Raw genomic sequence first — 17,780 nt, forward strand, 5'->3', positions numbered from 1 at the left:
TTCCTTAGCTGGTCTTGAGAGAAAAATTAAATCATACTCTATTCCATTTTTACCTTTTTACATAAACATAGTGAAGACAGAAAAATCACCCACAGTTTCAGTTTTATTGGAGAGAATGTAATATTTTCCACTCTTAATTTTAAACCCAAGCAACTGGAATTTGCTGCAGGAATGTCTTTTCTTTCCCTCACCTCCGGCCTCTCAGTGCACGTACCTCCCATCCCCAAGCTTACTGGGTGTAACTGGAGAAGTAGGTTCTCACCTGTGCCCTGATGACATGAGTTTTCAGTGTTCTAGCCAGATAGGCCCTGTTCATTCAAAAAGTAATTTGTTTTGGGAGATATTGAAACAAAGAACAGGAAAAGCAATTCTCTGCAAAGAGAAACTGGTTTATTTTTCTAACCATACAGCTAACCCATCCACTCTTACCCTGGCAGATGCCTCCCCGGATACGGAGAAATTTCTTGTTTCCACTTTCACATCATTGCACTCCTGGTTAAGTTGGCCAGGGTAATTAAAAACAAAACAAAACAAAACAGATAAACTCTATGTGGCTGCTGAGGTAGGCAGGAGGAGAATGGGTAGGCCTGCTGGTTGAGCCATATCAGTGACCTTTCCAGGCTGCCAGGCTGGTCTTTCCAGTCCTTTCTTCTTCCTCTTTCCATGCGGCTTTTGAATCAGAGAAAGGTGTGGCCTTTGCACATTGGTCACTGAGCTAAGCCCCCTCTGTCCAGAGTGCAGTCAGCTTAGAGCTCCCACTAATGGGCACTTAGAATGTGTGCTGAGTTGAGTTGTTGCCAGGTTTGCTTGCCCTTGTGAGTGTTGCTGCTGTGTCTGGGCCTCCGTTTAATGGGTGACTTTGTGGTCTGGGGAGGAAGGGGCCAGCCCTTTGTTATCTCCAGATTCATGACTCATTTACCACAACTGCTAGATGAGAGGTTGGCTTCCTTCCCCCACCCACTGAGTCCCAGATCACCTATGTCAAGCAGGTCACCTCTCCTTGACCTATCTCCTGCTCTGTGCTAACCTTTAAAGACGGGGGTGTGCTGAGTAACCCTTTCTTTTCTTTAATTATTAGGGTGTCTTGCTTTAAAAACACAGGTGAGTCCCTAATCTTACCAAACTACTAAGCACAATGAGAAATGCTCCAACTAGGCAGACAAGCTCTCGCCCTTCATTCTGTAACTTACAAATTGTGTGGTTTTGCAAATTGGGCAACTTCTGCAATCAGGCAAATGGCGTGCATTTGCAGAGCAAAATGTGGTCAGCTTTTTCTGTTTAGGTTTAGAGATGACTCAGGTGTGCATTGAAGCTTGCTGCGTGGAAATTTCTAAGGGGAAAGCTTGTGGGAAATTTAAGGTGACTATGAGGCCCCTTGGTGATGATGGTAGGAACTTTTAGCTTTATAAAGTACTGTTTCTGGGGTAATTTTCACATCCTCAAACTTCTTTTGGATAATTGTGGGTTATGTAATTCACATATTTCTTGAACAATCACTGTGGACTTAGTACTGTGTACTGCACAAAGTGGGTCTATGCATTTGTATTTATATATTTATTTATTTGGCGGCTGGCAGATACTGGTATCCAAACCCTTCACCTTCATGTTATCAGCGCCATGCTCTAACCAGGTGAGCTACCAGCCAGCCCATATTTTGTTATCTATACTTAGCTAATGTTTCTCTAGTGCTCACCCTGTGCCAGGTACTGTTCTAAGCACTTTACGTATTTTAATTTTAATCCTTATGATGTCTTTACAAGGCAGATGTTTATAGATGACAAAACTTAGGTACGGAGAGGCCAAATGACTTGTAGTAAGTAGCCTTCAAGATGACTCCTGATGATCCCTCCTCCTGGTATCCACCCCTGTGTAATCTCCTCCTTCTGAGCGAGGACTTACCTTGCTTTAAATAGAAAATGGCAAAAGTGATAGAACATCACTTCTGAAATTAGGTTACAAAAAGACTATGACTTATGTGTTGCTGTCTGCCCCTCTGTGTGTTTCTCTCTCAGCTTGAGCTGTTATAACAAAATACAGTAAACTGGGTGGCTTAAGCAACAAACATTTCTCACAGATGTGGAGGTCGGGAAGTCCAAGATCAAGGCACTACAGATTTGGTGTCTAGTGAGGGCTTGCTTTCTGGTTCATGGATAGCACTCCACTCTTCTCACTGTGTCCTCACGTGGCAAAGATAAGAAGCAAGCTCTCTTGGGACTTGTCGGGGAGGGCTCACAAACCCTTCAAACCCATTGTGCAGACTGGGTCACAGACTCCTCACATACCCAGCTGGGTCACCAGACCCCTCACAGGCAGGTCGCAAGCTAGGTAATTGGGAAAGATGCCGGGAACTGTTGGCAGAGTTGACAGTTCATTCCAATGTGAGCTCAGTCCTCAGCTTCCTCAGCAGTAGCAGCTTACAGCAGCCTCCAGCAGCTGTAGCGACCAGCAAGGGTCCCAGTCCTGCCAACAGTGAATGAGTCTGGGAGCAGATTCTCTCCCACCCAAGCCTTGTGGTGATTGCAGCCCTGGCTGACAATTGATTGCACTCATGAGACTGTGAGCTGGGGAACCCAGCTGAGCTGACACACAGAAACTGTGATAATGAATGTTTGTTGTTTTAAGCCACGAAGCTTTGGGGTAATACACCTGTCCAAGGTCACAAAACTTGTATGTAAAAAAAAATGCAAAGTATAGGCCCTCTACTTTTTTTCTCTTAAATTATTTTTATTATAATGCTATCTGTTTATATAGAAAGAAATGTAGGAATAAAAATTTTATGATTGTTATTGTATACAACTATAAAATTGAGTGCCAACAAAAATAATTTGTTTTTATTTCTTATTTGATTTAAAGTCATATTTTTAAAAAGATAATTTGATGTGATGGAAGATGTTTTAAAATTAAATTATCGTTTAGTTTGGCAACATCAATCAACAGGAAAAGAAATACATTAAGGCCATCCTACAACGTCCTCCACAACTTTGAAAAGGTCTTTAAGATAAATTGTTACTTTAAAAAGCAAGCTGTAGCTAAAAGACCCCAAATTATGATTCCATTTATGTAAAAAGGACCATGCAAAACAAAACTACCGCTTATTTACCTATATGCTTAAAAGGGCATAGAAAGGTCTGGAAGAAGACAGTGAACTGATGACAGTGATTGCCTCCATCCAGGAGAATGTAAGTGAACATGAAGGAGCTTTTACTTTCTATTCTGTACATTTTGGTAGTTTTTTGGTTTTTTTCTTTTTCTTTTTGTGCAATGAGAATTTATTCATGTGTTTCTTGTGTTATTAAAAAAAAGTGTTTTTCTTGCCTTTTGGGAGTTATTTTAGTGTAGGATTTATTTAGCTATAGGGTTGGTGCCCAAGATGAGTGATACAGTAGTCCTTTATTATCTGTGGGGGTAAATTCCAAGATCCCTGGCAGATGCCCCAAAATGTGGATAATACTGAACGCTGTACACACTGTTTTGTCATAAACATACATATCTGTGGCAAAGTTTAATTTATAAACTAGGCTTGGTAAGAGATTAACAACAATAACTAATAATAAAATAGAACAATTTTAACAATATACTATTCCCAATTTAGCAGATAGAAGATTCGTTCTTACCGTATATCTTAGCAACCTCAACATATGATTTTTTTTTCTTTTCTTATTAAATCAAGAACTTTCACCCTTTCTCTTAAAGGAAGCAGTTTATGGCTTCTCTTTGGCATATCTGAATTGCCAGCACCACTACTCTTGCACTTTGGGGCCCTTACTAAGTGAAATAAGGGTCACTTGAACACAAGCACTGCGGTACCATGACAGTCAATCTGATAACCAAAACTGCTACTAAGTGACTGACGGGCGGGTAGTGCATGCAGCGTGGATCTGGGTGCGGAGAGTGGGCTGGCATGAGATGTCATCACACTACTCAGAAGGACACACCATTTAAAACTTATGAATTGTTTATTTCTGGGATTTTCCATTTAATATTTTCAAGCAACGATTAACTGCAGGTAACTGAGACTGGAAAGTGAACTGTGGATAAGGGAGTACTACTGTATATAAAAGATCAGCCAGGCAGAAGAGGTGGGCCTTAACATGGCCATGCAAAGGACCAGGGGCTTCAGTCAGGTCTTTGGGTCTGGAAGGTGACTTGCTAAAATTAGCCTTTGAAAAAGAGTAACTCAAAGGCAGTGTGTTAGTAGATTAGAGACCCTGGAGAGAAGGAAATAAACAGTCTGGAGGGTCTGGAGCTCCAAGAGAGCCTTCCTGGGTCAAGCAGAAATTCAGTTGTAGGGCAGAGGGGAGGGTGCGGCTATGAGCCAAGTAGTAGCCTTTGGTCAGCCGAGCAAGTGCAAAGATTTATTCAGTCCATAGTGTCACCTCTGGAGGCCAAGGATAAACTCAAACCTAGGCTTGACTTCTTGGGGAGTCAGTAGCCCAGATGGGGTATAACTCTTACACAGTGTTTACTGTACATCAGACACCCTTTAAGCACCCTTTTAAGCACATTACACTTTTCTAATCCTTATAAGAACCCTATGAGGCATATACTAGTATCTTATTTTGTAAATAAAGAAGTAAGAATCTGGGAGGTTTAATATCTTGTCCCAGGTCATACAGCCAGTAAGTGGCAGAACCATGAGTTGGATCCAGGCTGTTTTAACTACAGTGACTATGCTCTTAACCACTCAGGTATCCTGCTGGAAATCCTTTTGACAATCTAATACAGTGTAATAAATGTTATAATAGAGTTGGGAAAAGAGAGGAGGGAGAAATTAGTACTTCCTGGACAAGTATGAGGAAGATTTCAAGAAAATGGGTCTTGAAGCAAGAGCAGGAACGTGACAAGCAAAGAAGGGGGTAAAGACTGCAGAGAGAGAGAGGGAACAGTATACTGAAGGTATGGAGCTCCTGAAACTTTTATCTACCTTGGGGAGCCTTCCGTCTCTCTACTTTAGGTACCAGCCCAAACGAGACCCCCACTTTCTTCCCCCTTCTCAGCTTGCTGCTGGGGTAGAGTTGCATATCAAGCATCTCTCCCAGGACTGTTCTTGGAGAATTGTCCTTTGGTGAGACAAACAGCATTTAGTTGTTAGTGAGAAGTGAAGAAAGGCAAAGGGGAGAGTCCTGAGTAATCTCCCTATTCTTCACCCCAACATCCCTAGGCCTAACCTGGGATTCCCCAGAGTCTCATCCAAGTCAGCCAGGCCCAGCACAGAATGGGATCACTGAGGACCAGCAAAATCGATATAACCTTGAAGCTTCAAATAATACATCCCTCTCCTTTGACATCAATTTAATCAGATTAAAAATCCAATAACAGGCTGTCACTGAGTCTGAGAAAAAGATGGTAATAAAAAGGAGAATCTGACATTATAATGGAAATCAGTGATTTTTAAAATTGTGTCTTCCAGCTGTCTGTGCTACAGAAAGTCAGATAAGGTGGAAAAGCCTGTGCATGAATCTTTCTCCCAATTCTCTTTTCCCCACAGACATGCTCCTTTCCCTTCTGCTTTCTCTGGCTTGGTGAGTGGCCCCATTATGGCCCCATTTGCATGGTTGGGACTGAGGAGCTGTCCTCACATCTCTTTTCTTCCAGCTCTTTACGTGGGCCATTTGCCACAGTTATGTTTGTAATGAGCAATCTTGAGGGATGAGGTGATGACTCCCTCCAGGACAAAGAGCAGGCTTTCTTATCGCTTGCTAGACAAGTGATGGATTTCCCAAACTCAGTGTTTCTCAGCTACAGTGTGCAAAGCATCCATTGAAGCCATATCATGTCACCCTCAAAGGACTTGGAGTCAAGGGAACCAATGTAAATATCCTGATGCTCACGCTGCTTGTTGTACCATGAGTAATAAAGTTTCTTGTCTCTGATCTGGAAGTTTTGCGTCTTCTGCCAACGTTCATGAAACAGTTAATGGGTAACTCAGTAGCCTGTAAGCACAGTAAAGTTGAATGTAAGACCTGACAAAAGTCCTCCCCCATTTTTGATTTTTAGGGCAGAAAGAATTGAGATTTTGTTACTTACAACAGAAAAATTCTAACAAATTCTCTCTCTCATCAATTGAGATAATGTATGCAAAACCTTTGTATCCATCCTGTGTTCCCAAGTACTTCCAGTCCCATAATAGATTGTTTTATTAAACGGCCTTATGGAGATTTAGTTGATATATAATAAACCATACATAAAGTGTTCAATTTTATAAGTTTTGAGATTGTATATACCAGTGAAACTTCACCATAGTTAAGATAATAAACATAAAAACAGATTATTTTCCTTTTTATCATTGCACTTATTTTTAAGCTTTTTATTATGGAAATGTTCAAACAAACACAATAGTAGAGAAAATAATACAATAAACTCCCAGGTACCCATCACCCACCAATTATCAACATTCTGCCATTTTTGTTTCATTACCTCTTTCTTATTTTTAAGATTTTGCTAGAATATCTTAAAGCAAATTCCAGATATGGTATTATTTTACATATAAATACTTCAGCATATATCTTTAACAGATAAGGACTTTTTGCTCTAATATAGCCATAACAGCATCATCACATCAACAAAATTAACAATTTCTTAACATCGTCTGAGAGACAGCCTCTGGTATGGTTTCCCCAATTGACTACAAAAATGTCTTTTTACAGTTTGTTTTTTCAAACAGGGTCTACAGATTGTGTTTGGTTAATATGTCCCTTAAGAATCTTTTAATCTGTAAAAGTTTCCCCTCCCTTTTATTCTCCTTTATGATATGCTTGTTAATGAAAATGAGTCCTTCATGTAGAATTTCACAATTCTAGATTAGCCTAATTGTATCCTTCAACAGATATAGGTATTCTTCTATTTCTCATATTTCCGTTAAACTGGGAGTTGGGTCTACATCTGCACTGACCATATGGTAGCCCCCAGCTACATGTGGTGACTGAGCATTTTAAATGTGGTTAATCTGAATTGAAACATGCTGTAAGTATAAAATACACACCAGATTTCAAAGACTTAATATGAAAAAAAGTAGAATATTTAATTAATATTTTTATATTGATGACATATTAAAATATTTTGATGTATTAGCTAACTGAAATATATTTCAATATTAATCTTACCTCTTTAGTTTTGCTTTTTTAATGTGTCTCCTAAAATTTTTAAATTGCCTATGTAGCTTGTGTCATGTTTCCATTGGGCAGTGCTGGTTCGGAGCCTTCATTAGATTCAGATTCAGTTTTTCCTGTTTCTGACAAGAGTACTTTGCAGGGGTTGTAGCACACTTCTTCTTGCATCAGACCTGGAGGTGCATAATATTCACGTGCCCGACTGTGAGTGATGTTAAGATTGCTCAGCAGTGAGAGAGAGAACAGCAAGGCCTGATGGGAGCTGGTCTGGCACTTGCAGCTAAAACCTTGGCATTTTACTGTTGAACATCAGCAACTTCATAGAACATCAACATCATGCAAGACCACTCTGTGATTATAGTGGAGCAAGATAAAAACAAGACGACTCCATAATCTTGTCTGAGCACATATAAAAAGAAAGAACATTGTCCAAACCACAAAACACCTTTCCTTCTTGGCTGATAAGAACGGATGTTGCATCTTTACCAATGACAGCTTTAGCTTCACTTTGTTCCTTCTGCCTTTTAGGTTAGAATTATTAAAATACTCAATAATAGAATCACCCCTGTTGCATGACAGCATCCAATTAATAGCAAAGCCCCGTTTCCTTGAACTTTCCCCCAAATCATTCCCATAAGCCCAAATCTTCTAAGTCTTTCCATTACCCTCTCATTGAGACTTGCATGGCTCCCTCTGGCATGCATTCTCCCTTGTTGCAATGAGACAGTGAACACGACTTTGTTGGACTGCAGGTGTGTTTCTGGTAGACTTTGGCTGGAGAGCATGGACAATGGTGTCAGGTAGTGTCAGCCTTATCCTTTCTTTCTAAAGTTTGTTGGGTAGGTTTTCAAGCAGTGGTACAACTCAGTGCAATTAGATGTTTTGGGAATTACCCAGTAGCTATTAGTGACTTGTAATACTGGATGTATCAGTCCAAACAATTATTGAAGTCTCTTTACAAACACACCTAAACCCATGTGGTCATTGTATTAGTTTACCAGGAATGCTGTAAAAAAGTACCATAAACTGGGTGGCTTAAACAAAGGCTCACAATTGTCTCACAGTTCTGGATGCTGGAAGACCAAGATCAAGGTGTGGGCAAGGGCTGGTTCCTTCTGAGGGCTGTGAGACAGAATCAGTTCCACACCTCCCTCCTAGTTTCTGGTGGTTTGCTAGAAGTCTTTGTGCTTCTTGGCTTGTAGATACATCACTCCTATATCTGCTTTTGTGTTCACATGGTCTTCTCCTTGTGTCTGATATGTCTCTAAATTTCCCCTATTTAAAAGGACACTAGTCATATTGGATTAGAGCTTACCTAATGACCTCACTGTAAAGATCCCATTTTCAAATAAGGTCACATTCTGAGGTACTACATATCAGGACTTCAACATATGGATTTTTCAGGGACACTATTCAACCCATGTTAGTCATTCACAATTATTATACTTTTTCTGGTAGATGTCAGCAGCCACCAACCTTAGAGGTGAGTGACAGTGGATACTTAAAAATCTCACTGTAACTAGCTCATATTCAAAGTGACTCTTCAGCCAAATTCCATACACATATAAACATTTATTGAATAAGCATGTATTAATAGGTAGGCTAAGGAACAGTTCATAAAACCTGTTCTGTAATCTTAGGAAGTACCAGTCTTCTCTTTAGGAGTTCTAACCACACTCTGTATGAAGGATTCATCTGATGCAGATGCCTCAGTCAGAGGTAGGATTCAGTTAACCCTATGTGTGTCAGCTAACTAGCATCCTCTGAAATCAGGGCTGGACTTAGGATCATTTCTGATTCTAGCCCTGGGTGCCATCCTCATGAGCAAAGGTGAAGGGTTCACCCTGATCGTGAAAAGGGGGGGACTATCTCTAAAACATTTTATCTTGAACAGCACCATTTTCACCAATGGCAGCCCATTTATTGTATCTGTTTGCTAATTAACCAATTTTAATTAACTAATTTCACAATGAAAGCCTATTAATAACTTGTACTATAATTAGCAAAGCCTCTGTTGTTGATGGAAGGTAGCTGAAGCCTTGAGATAGTCCTCTCTGGTGTGTGGCATTTTGATTAAATGCTAGCTGTGAATTCTTGATTAGGGCAACTGCCTGTCCCAAGAGTGCAGATTAAGACTAACAGACACACACATTTACATCACACTGAGCTGAAGTGTTTAAAAGTAAGTTACAGACATCATAGCCAGGCCACACCATATTCAAAGTTTTCTTGGTAGGATGCGTAATAAGTACATTCACATTACAATGTGAATGTAAAGACCATGGAATGGGGGTCTAGTGTGCCCTCTATCAGCTATCTTTGTGACCTTGGGCAAATCATTTAAATTTGGGGTGTTTCAGTTTCTTCATCTATAAAATGAAAGATGAAATGATCCTTTAATATTCCTTCAGAGCCTAAATTCTGCAATTCAATTCTAAGAGCTAGTAAATCTACATGTATAAAATAATATAAGGCAGATTGAAAACATGAAGGACAGAGGAAGTGCTATTAAGGTGAGATTGGATTAATCAAGAAGGACTTTTTGGGGAAGTGAGGTGAAACCAGTCATCAGTGAATTATTTCATTTGGCAACATTCATGTATGTGTGTGTGTGTGTGCATATATGTGTGTGTGTGTGTGTGTGTGTATGTATGTGTGTGTGTGTTTTCTCTTTTTGCCTATAAACCATGGCCATTGACCTGTATAGATCAAAATAATCCTTGGCACTTTAAGACTCAACTTTGGAATATTAGATATTATTTAAGGTGACTTTGTTAGCTTTTAGAATTTGTGATTGGTGAGGAGGCACAATGATGGTTTTGCTTGCTTGAAGTTGACAAGTGCTACAATGGTAGATCTGTGTGTTGGCTTCAAGATCAAAAAAGTCATGTGTCCTATCAGTTTAGTTCTGTGCCTCCTCCAATGACACTTGTGGTAGTAATATGGCTATTTGTAAGACCAAAGTCTGCATAAAGACGCACAGTCATTTGTGTTCAGAAAGCAAAGGGCGAACACACTGATTTCAAATACCTTGGTTAAAGGAGCTTTCAAATCCTAAACATTGCTGCAGGCACACAATTCAAATAAACACCACAGGCAAATTTTCTGTACTTCATTTGACAGTATTTGCTTCACAGAAGTTTGTAGACTTCCTCCCCAGGGAGGCTAGGAAAGAATGTGACAGATTCTCTTTGCCTGGGATGGAAATAGTGTACATGTTGGACAGGCGGGGTGGACATACTGAGATGTCCACAAAGGTGAGGCCAGTAAAGCAAGTGAGTGGGGCCGGCTGATATGAATCAGCGGGACACGATGGGCAAACCTGGCCCCACTGAGGGGGAAAGCCACCAGCCAGTTCCTGGGGACAGTGCCAATGGGAACTCTGCATCCAAGGCTGCCAGATAGTCCAGCATTTCCAGAGTTGCCACCAAACTCAATATTATGTCTTCCCCTAAACCTGGAAATCCAGATTTTTATGTGACAATTCTTGATTATTGAATGTTTGTAATGAGTTCAAACATTTTAAAAGCTTTGTAGGCCAAACAACACCTACATTTAGGCCATGGACATTTAGGCCATTCGTTTGTCATGGAAACAACAAGGGCTTTAGACACGTCTGGGAACAAAGTCCAGCAAAACTACATAACATGTGGCAGGTATTTAAGATGTCTGAACTTTATTTTTCTTATAACTAAAAAATGAGGATATTTGAACCCATTTGGTAGGACTCTGTGAGCACAGAACAAGAGAAAGCATTTGACAAGGCATGCAAATACACCTGGCGTTTAGTTCAATAAACGCAGTACTTGTGTTTGTTCTTTCCAGACACCCTTTGGACCAGTGGTGATAAATTGGATGCCCACAGGTCAAATCCAGCCCACAAATCTCTTATTGGCGGCCTCCAATTGTCTGAGTGGAGTGGCAGGCTCCTCTGTTGAAATGGGGCATGAGCTCTTGAGTCAATCACTGTTGCCACCAATCTGCTATTTTCAGTTTTGTTAAATGCCTGATCCCTTAGCCATCTGAATTTGTGACACCATTGTATACAATATTCACTTGAACCTGAATACCATATAGTGTGTTTCTAATCCCTACTGCATCAAACTCTGTTCCGTGATAAGAAGCTGGATAATACTGTCGGGGGAGAGTCAACAGAGACTGCAGCACATACACAGAGATTGGCCAGGACACTGGTAAGTTCAACAGGAGTGTCATGTCTCAGGCTTCTCTGGCTGGTGCTTTCCATGATATTTAAATAACCAAGTAGATTTATATGGCCTCAGTCCTCCATGGCACCAGTGCATAAATTCTAATTTTCCCAGCATACTCTGTGCTAAAAGAGTGATATAAAAATCCAGTGAGCAATGTCTTCTCTATCAAACAATAATTAAAAGGTTATGTCCTGGGGCTTGGAAATATCATGGCTTCCCCAGGAAATGGCTGTGGAAAGACTTCCCACTGGGCCTGATGGTAGGCAGTTTGGAAATGAATGCAGCAGCTGTGAAAATACGCACAAATCCCAAATCCTGGGCCTCGAAGAAGTATTATGGGTGTTTGGTGGATCTTACCATGTTCACGCCTGGAAAATTGTCATTTGGAGAGTTGTAAGCTGTTTATGCTTTCTAGGCTGGATCATGCTATTTGTCTTTGGGGCTCTATCAATTAGAGTCATCTGGTGCAAGCAACAGAAACAGACCGTGGCTGATTTTAGCAAAAGAGATTTTATTGGGAAGATCTGGGATAGCTCAAAAAACAGGAATAAAAGTGGATGACCTGTGGTCTTTGACAGAACTAGGGATTAGGTAGCAAGAGCTACCAATCTTCTTGGGGCTGCTTTTAGGGTGAATGATCATTCATTTTTAGCTTCAGAGTCACTCAGTTCAAGGTTCCAATTCTAGGGAACAATGTCTGATTTTTCAGCTCAGGATTCTCCTTCATGCCGAGGAGGACATGCACTTTGATTGACAGATCCACTTGACTGCCTGCCATGGGGCTGGGTAATCAAAATCAAATTCTGGTGCTGGTTCCAGAAATCAGGGGCACTATGTCAAGAAGGTGCCTGTCCCGGGACAGACCTTCCCTTTGCTCTAGGAGGGACTGCTTCCCCAGGCCTCCTGGTTAAGCAACTCTAAAGCAAGTATTTACTATTTGGGGGACAGGATTCAACCAGACCTGTGTCAGATTCCCATGGAAGAGCATCTGATGTCTACGATTGTGTCAGGTGTCCCCTCTTGGTCCAGGATCACTGCTTTAAGTAGCTTGTCACCTAAAGAAGTAAACTAAGTGATTAAAAAACCTATTAGCATGGTTTTGTAATTGGTCATAAACTGAGAGGATCTTCAGCATTGGCAGGAACCATATTTTACCCTTCTGGAATTGGGGGGAATGAATTCTGATTACTAAGACTGAGAAAGAGAGCTAGAAATGCATAGTTCAGCTTCCCTTTCCTTTCTGGAAGCCAGTTCACAGGCAGGAAGCCTACATGAATTTGGCAGAGGTTTTTCAAGTGTAGTACTCAGACCACTGGGGGTCCTCAAGACACTTTCAGGGGGTCAGTAAGGTCGAAAGAACTCTCGTAATACTGCTAAGATGTTATTTGCCTTTTTTCCTGTGTTGACATTCACAGTGACAGTGCAAAAACAAAGATGAGTAAAACTGCTTGTGCCTTAGCATAGACCAAGGTGGAGACACCAAACTGTGCCAGGAGTCATTGTGTTCTCACTGCTGCACATCCAGGAAAAAAGTAAAAACTGAAAGAGTTGTATTGAGAATATCCTTGACGAACACCATCAAGGGTACCCCACCCACCACTGAGCACACTTCTGCTGCATCCCAAACCCTGTGCCTGTCCAGACGAAAGCGCTCACGCTCTTCTTTAAGTTGTGAGCTGAGCTATATTTTCCCTCCAGAACACCACTTTACTTGAAAGAATGATTGGCAAGCTATGATTATTCAGACTTGGGCATCTGGCAGATGTTTTCTCAGACGAAGTGACTGTCACTTCAAGGTAAACAAGTGACAGTACTTGTTGCTAATGACAAACTTTGTGCTTACAAGCAAAAACTAGAATTTTAGAAAACTTGTGTCTACCACCATAGACTTGACAGCTTTCCAATACTTAAAGACTTTTCTGATGGTATTGGTGGAGATACTAATGAATATGGTTTTTGGATACTGCACCATGAAATGTGGCAACATTTGGAAGACCAGCTTGAGCCAGTGAATCAAAAGTTTCCAAATATTCAATGTGTGATGTTACATATATCCATGCAAACTGCAAGACAGATTAGAGAATTTTAATGTAAACATTGATATGACATCATATTTCATATTGCAATTAGCCTTTAAGAAACTACCACTTGCTGACTTTTAGTGTAGTAGGAAAGCAGAATAGCCACAATTGTCTGCAAGTATTAAAATATCCTTCCTTTCCTAACTATATATCTGTGTGAGGCCAGATTTTTTTCATATATTTCAACCAAAACAACATATTGCAAAACAATGCAGAAGCAGGGATGAGAACCCAGCTGTCTTTGGTTAAGCCAGACATTAAGATTGTAAAATTTTAAAACACCATACTCTTACTTTTTTTAAAAAAATTAAAATATAGTTTTTTTGTTTTTTTTTTCCTTTTTGTCTTTTTTCGTGTCCGGCAACGGATCGCAACCCTCAGTGTCGTGCCCGGACCGGACCGGGACCGGCAACGGGATCGCAACCCTCGGTGTTGCGCCCGCACCCCGCTCAGCCAGTGAGCAGGAACCGGTCTGTATGTGGGATCCGAACCCTTGGCGGGAGTGCCGCCGCGCTCCCAAGTGGTGCACTGTAGCAGTGTGCCACCGGGCCGGCCCCAAATATAGTTATTTTTGATAAAAATATTATGTTAATATTTAATGGGTTTATCATTGTTATTTTTAAATGAATTAATACATAAAAATTAAAAATTTTTTCACTTTTAACTTCTAATGTGGTAAATAGTCACAGATATATAATACAGATAACAGAAGGTTTTGAGGATCTTCAATAATGTTTAAGAGTTTAAAGGGATCCTGAGGCCAAAAAGTTTGGGAACTGCTGTTCTAGTGGAATTCTTTTCACATGAAAGGAGACAAAGAGTGAGGAAAAGAGATTTCCCTCCTTAACAAAGAAGAAGCCTATCTCAGGACCCAATTAACAGTGAGAGTCAATCACACCCCACTGCGGAGGCTGAAGAGCCAAATATTTACTTTCCCAGCATTGTTGTACCCAGAGGCAGCCATTTGACCTAGCTTTGGGCCATGACATTGTAGAAGATGCTGTTGGTGGCCTGTCCAGCTCTCCTTTTCTGGGATGGCATGCTCATCCCCAGCTGCTGTGAATTACCCTCAGCCAAATGAGCCTCTTTGCTTGGAAATGACTAGGAGGTTATGCCACACACCCTAGGCAGCCCGTAGCCAACAACTGACTGGCATGGCGATTCAAAAGCCAGAACCCCTTGGTTCAATGTGGGATGGCTCTGTGGTGGAACCAAGCTGAGGCGAGATTGTAGCTGAATCACATCTCAGCCTAGCTCCTTTCCTCTGCTGCACATGGCTTTCTTTACTTCCTTAAAAGTTTCACTGAATCAGTCCCTCAATAAGTCACTTGCACAAGAAACCCCATTATAGTCTCTAAAGAACCTAGCCTAAGACAGAAACAAGCAAAAGTCAGTGGGAGCGCCTTTTGGGGAAGGCATTTGCTATCCTGATTAAGAAGAGGGAAAGTAGAACATACACAGTGGCATGGCCCCGCCCCTTCTTCTTGCCTTGACCGTGGTTGTGATGTCGGGAGCCAGAGCTCCCATCTTGTAACTAAGAGGCGGTAGACAAAAAGGAAAGGCCAAAAGAGTCCCAGAGCAAGTGACAGCAATTCCTACCTCCAGACTTTTTTTATATGTGAGAAAAATAAGTCTTACTTGCTTGAGTCACTTTAAGTCAGTGTTTCTGTTACTTGTAGCTGAACACATTAGTGTCTAATACAATTGTTATGAAAATGTAATGAGATAATAAAGGGCCTAGCATATAGCAAGCACTCAACAATGGTAATTTCTTTCCTCCCATATCTTCCCAGATTAATTTTCCTGGCTGGAGTGTATGAAAGGCTGATTGAGATTACACAGTACCTGTACTACATCTGGGTTAGCTCTTTCCGAGCTGCTTATATTTTTTGGACCAATACCCTGATTAAGAGAGGGATGACTAAACGGTAGGAAGCAGCAGTGACTTTTGTCTCTCCCTCCTTTCATTTCAGCAGTGGATGGTCTGTTGTGTTGAGAGGGTTAGCCTAGCTAATTGCTTTAATATCTCCTAAAGACTCAATAAAAAAATACCTTTATGTTATACAAAAATGTGCCATTATTTTAGGCTCATGTTGTCTAACCTCTTGGGTCATAATAACTACACCAATATCAGCACCAAAGTAGAAGGTTATGGTTGAGAGGCCTGGGTGTCAGGACCACTAGGGTCTTTATTTGGACTATGATCCCATGTATCACAGCATCTCTTTTTGGGGGGACCACCATTCTTGCTCTGTACATATGCATCTTATTATTTACGGAAATAACACTTGTCTTTGGAGTAGTGAAACTGCTGGTAACGGGCATATTGTTTGAAACACACTGAATGCACCAGGTTTACATGCTGTTAAATAATGCAATTCAACCAGATTTGGCAAGTGTTTATTGGACGCCCACTGTGTGCTAGGCACGGCGGGGCCTGTGGGGGATGAATCAGTCATGGCCTGCCTTTTTCTGTAACCAGGCTCTGTGGGGTGGCAGACATATATGTAGATAACTTTGATACAGTGTTGGCTCTACGATAAAAATGCTAACAAAGTTCTATGGGACTTGTGAGGATAGGAGGGAAGGGTTAATTTCACCTTGGGGGTCTAATAAAGGCATCTAGATGGCGGTGAGAAAAGCAAATGACCTCTCTTTGCACCTGTTATTTTCTTTCGCTTAATTATGCCTTATGATAGTGTAAAATCCTTTCACATAGACTAACTTAAATGGATTCTTGCAACACCTCCACGGGGTAGGCATGTCATGTAATTTTATACATAAAGGATAAACCAAGACTCAGCAAAGTTTTAAGCACTCATATGGCTTAAAATGATGAAGAACCCGGGTATTCTAACTCCAGATTTAATTCTTTCTCTACAGACAAGTGGTTTTTACAGCCTGTAACAGTGGTTCTTAAACTGGGCTGCACATTAGAATCTCCTGGAAGGTTTTAAAAATCCCCATGGACAGACTGTACTCAGACCAATTAAATAGGACTCTTTGGGAGTGGCACCCAAGTATCAGTGCTCTTTTTTAAAAAAAAAAAAATTATTATTTATTTTAAAATTGTGGTAAAAAATGCGTAACATAAAATTTACTGTCCTGACCATTTTTAAGTGTATATATAGTTCAGTGGCATTAAGTACACTGACATTTTTCTGTAACCATCACCACCATTTATCTCCAGAACTCTTTTCATCTTATGAAATTGAAACTCTGTACCCATTAAACAATAACTCCCCATGTCTCCCATCCCATATTCTACTTTCCGTCCCTATGAATTTGACTACTCTGAGTACTTCACATAAATGGGCTCATACAGAATCTGTCTTTTTGTGACCGGCATATTTTACTTAGCATAATATCCTGAAGGTTCATCCATGTTGTAGCATGTGTCAGAATTCCCTTCCTTTTTAAGGATGAATAATATTCCCTTATTTGTATACACCACATTGTTTATCAGTTCATCCATAGATGGACACCTGGGCTGCTTCTACCTTTTGGCTATTGTGAATAATGCTGCTAGGAATATGGTGCACAAATATCTCTTCAAGGACTTGCTTTGAATTCTTTTGGGTATATATCCAGAAGTGGAATTGCTAGATTGTATGGTAATTCTATTTTTAAAATTTTTGAGGAACCACCATACAGTTTTCCATATTGGTTGTACCATTCTATATTCCCAACAAATGCACATTAGTGTTTTTTTTTAAAAAAGCCCTCCGGTGATTCTAGTGGGCAGCCAAGGTTGGAACCCCTGCAAGAGACTGACCTCCTGGAGAACAAGCCTACTTTATTCACCTTTGTATCCACGGTACTCTGCACCATGCCTGGCAAGCTGCACCATGGCACTCATGTCGAGTGGAATCTCTCCATGTTGTCTTCATTTTATTTCTGCATAACATTTGCAAATCTGTAGCTAAACCAGCTTTCCCCATAAAGCAAATGCATGGAAAGATCACTGAAAATTTCCTCACTTATGAACATATATATCCACCCTCATTATATTTATTTTTTGGTATTGCAAGCACCAAGCATATGAAAGAAAGAGTTGCTTTTTCTGAACCAAATGGAAGGGGAGAAATAAGGAAAGCAAGAGAGAGGTGGGCTGCCAGCTTTTCTGCAGGTGAGTAGCACACGGACCTCCTATTTTCTATGACCGATGAAGATCTTCTAGATGTAACTTCTTAATTAAATTTCTTCACTGGTCTCTCCCCAATCCTGGTCCTTGTAAACCAGGAGGAGCTTTTATTACTTAAAACAAATTATGTTTTCCTTGTTGGAAATAGACAACAATCTCTTCAAGCTAAAGGAAAGTTTGGGGACTTGCTTTGTAATCATCTTATTTTAAGTACAATCCCTCCCCCCCCCCCCCC

The sequence above is a fragment of the Galeopterus variegatus genome, unplaced genomic scaffold, assembly GCF_000696425.1.
Source record: "Galeopterus variegatus unplaced genomic scaffold, G_variegatus-3.0.2 Scaffold1009, whole genome shotgun sequence".
NCBI lineage: Eukaryota > Metazoa > Chordata > Mammalia > Dermoptera > Cynocephalidae > Galeopterus > Galeopterus variegatus.